This window comes from Silene latifolia, chromosome 11 (assembly GCF_048544455.1).
Source record: "Silene latifolia isolate original U9 population chromosome 11, ASM4854445v1, whole genome shotgun sequence".
NCBI classification, from domain to species: Eukaryota; Viridiplantae; Streptophyta; class Magnoliopsida; order Caryophyllales; family Caryophyllaceae; genus Silene; species Silene latifolia.
This window is the reverse complement of record NC_133536.1, coordinates 100,998,497-101,001,675: the sequence shown is the minus strand read 5'-3', so window position 1 is coordinate 101,001,675 and position 3,179 is coordinate 100,998,497. Positions and strand designations below refer to the sequence as shown.

At 40.9% G+C, this 3,179-nt stretch overlaps 1 non-coding gene across 1 annotated transcript; it reads left to right on the top strand.

Annotated features, from left to right (window-relative positions):
* The first annotated feature begins 2,634 nt into the window (after window positions 1-2,634).
* Window positions 2,635-2,741, top strand: LOC141615478 (small nucleolar RNA R71). The gene has a single exon (XR_012529899.1). It is a non-coding gene; the product is annotated as a small nucleolar RNA R71 (small nucleolar RNA).
* The last annotated feature ends 438 nt before the right edge of the window (window positions 2,742-3,179 follow it).

Genomic DNA, 3,179 nt, shown 5'->3' with positions numbered 1-3,179 from the left:
TGGGCGTCATCCTATAGGTGTGACCTAAAGGGATCATCATCACCGTCACACGACGAGAATGTCAAACTCTAGTCAGCCAATCATTACCTATTAACGATGACCAACTGACGAATAAATAAATAAATCCCTGATATTCCTTTTACGAGATTTATTATGTAAACGCACTCATTGTGGAGGACACTACTCCAACAGTTGCATATATCTTTGGTTACTCTTGTTCATATGATAAGTAGGATGGTCGGTTATACTATTCTACGAGTTGAGTCGTGATGTTGTTCACGCATGTTAGTACAGTCGGTTATACTGTGCATTGGTTTGTTGCTAGTTTGAATAGATGACGGTAGTATCAGTTATATACTATCGGAATGAACCAACGTCACCCGTTGATGCGGGATTTATTTTTGTCTGTGTTCGGAACTAGCCAGAGGCAGTGGTTATACGCTCTGGTTCCCGAGTGTCGTTCGGTGTACAGTTATTGCACCGAGAGTCTGGCCAGGTCTTAGACATATAGGCAGTGGTTATACGCTATACATAGTACCGTGGAGGCAGTGGTTATACGCTCCACACCGATGGAGGCAGTGGTTATACGCTCCGTCAGCTAGAGGCAGTGGTTATACGCTCTGGCAAGTTAGAGGCAGTGGTTATACGCTCTAACGGGCGTTCGGTCTATTCGTTATGCTTTGTTGCTAGCTATGTGCCTTCTGTTGCTGTGGATTGTGTGTCACCATGTTTGCTATGCTTTAATGCTAGCTTTGTGCCTTAGGTTGTTGTGGGTCGTTTGTCTTTACTAGTCTTGTAAGTGTTCATGGTCTAGTGGTTGCATATGGTCGAGGTTTGCATGTTGCATCCGTTTAAGATTGACTAAGTCATGGTAAGCTTTGTTGGGTTTTTCATGAGTATAGATGATTTCACATGTTTACTGGTTTTACAATTCAATTGTTTTTGATTGTTAGTTATATTCAATTGTTGTAAACATGACTGGGAGAGCATCTAGTTACTCCCGGCTGAATTGTCGACCCCCTTCTCAGGTTGTTCAGGTTGAACGCTTGTTGCTGTCTGGTTGATGCTTGCTTGGGGAATGTGCGAAGCGAGCTTAATAATAAAAATAGGAGTTTGCTTTTATGTTTTCAAGAACCTTTGAATAATGTATTAGTTTGGTTTGGTTTTAGTAGCGAACCGGATTGGTCAGGTGTTTCCGCCACCTTGACCCTTTTATCAGTATAGTACTCTGATATTTACTTTATATAAGTTTTTCCTTTGTTTTATAATCCGGGTTGTTACACAAGGTCACATAAAGCTTTGTTGATTGTAGTGTCACCAATAGTGCATGGAATGGAGAAGCTTCCCGGATCCTTGAGCTTTGGAGGTGAACTCCCTTGAAGGATGACACTACTCACTTTAGTGAAAGCAATAGTCTCAAGCTTCCGGATTGATTTCTTCTTTGTAAGGATGTCCTTCATGTATTTTGCATAGGCCAGAAGGTGATTGATCAATTCCGTGAAAGGAATCGAGACTTCTAAATTCTTAACAATTTCCATGAATTTTCCAAGTTGGTCATCAAACTTAGGCTTAGATTGACGACTCGGGAATGGAAGTCTAATCACAATGGACTCCTTCTCTTTGACCTTTTCTTCATTCTTCTTTGAAACTTCTTGATTGGTGGGTTCTTCTTCCCTAGAGTTTTGCACAACTCTTTCCTTGTCACTAGCCTTTACAACTTCATCCTCAACTTGCTTCTTTGGCCCTTCATATCTTTTACCACTCCTCAAGTGGATGGCACTAACCGATTCATGTCTTGGGGGATTACTTTGAGGTGGTAATTGCCCCTTTTGTCTTTGAGAGTTTGAAGATGCTAGTTGGGTCATTTGAGTTTCCAACATTTTTGTGTGGTCTAGGATGTTGTTGATGGTGATGTCTTTTGCTTGGCTATCTTTTTGCATTTGAGTGAAAAATTCTTGTTGATTCTTTTGCATTTGGAGGACCTCTTTTTGAACATCAAAACCTTGATCATTTTGTTGATTGTATGGAGCTTGATTTTGGTAACCTTGGTTTTGGTTGTAAAAGGGTCTTTGATTTTGGTTTCTCATTGGAGGTGGGGTGTATGTTGGTTGAGGGTTTTGAACATTTTGGCTTTTGTATGAGAGATTTGGATGGAATTTGGTGTTTTCATTGTAATAGTTGGAATAAGGGGTACCACTTTTGTATGCTTGAAAATCATTCACTTGCTCACTTGTTCCCCTACATTCACTTTGGTCATGTCCCAAAGTTCTACAATTCTCACATACTCCATTTGGAATCGATGAAGATGCTATCATGGCATTAACATGTTGCTTTGGTGATTTTGAGGCTTCTTCAAGCTTAGCCATAGCCTTCTCAAACTTCAAGTTGATGGTATCAATATGAGCACTAAGTTGAGCACCCAATTGAGTAATAGAGTCCACTTCATGCTTTCCTCCTCTAGTAGCCTTGCGAGGTCTACTATATTGTGAATTATGGACCGCCATTTCCTCAATCTTGTTCCAAGTTTGATTATCGTCAACTTCGGTGAACATACCATTTGATCCCATGTTGAGAATGTTTCGGGAGTCTTCATAAATACCATTCCAAAATTGTTTTACCAAGAACCACTCGCTAAGTCCATGATGAGGACATGCGCGACAAGTTCCTTTGAATCGCTCCCAAGCTTCATACAAAGTTTCCTCGTCCCTTTGCTTAAAACCCGTGATTTGGGCTCTTAGCATGTTAGTCTTTTCCGGAGGGTAGAACTTTTTGTAGAAAGTTAGAGCCAACTTCTTCCAAGAGTCAATTCCAAGAGTAGCCTTATCAAGGCTCTTTAACCATTGTTTCGCGGTACCAATTAGAGAAAAAGGAAATAAGACACATCGAATTTGGTCTTGAGTCACTCCGGTTTGTGAAATCGCATCACAATAGTCACAAAAAGTCTCCATGTGAGAATGAGGGTCTTCACTAGGCATCCCCCCCCAAATTGGCTTCTTTCGACTAATTGGATAAATGCGGATTTTGCAATGAAATTTCCGGTCAAGTTTTGTGGTGTGGGAGTACCATTGGGTAGGTTCTCCTCCGTTGGTACGGAATGTGATGAAAACTTAGGCATTTTGGGTTGATTATGTTGTTGATTTTGTGTTGGGTTCTCCTCACCTTCTCTTGCAAAAGGGTTG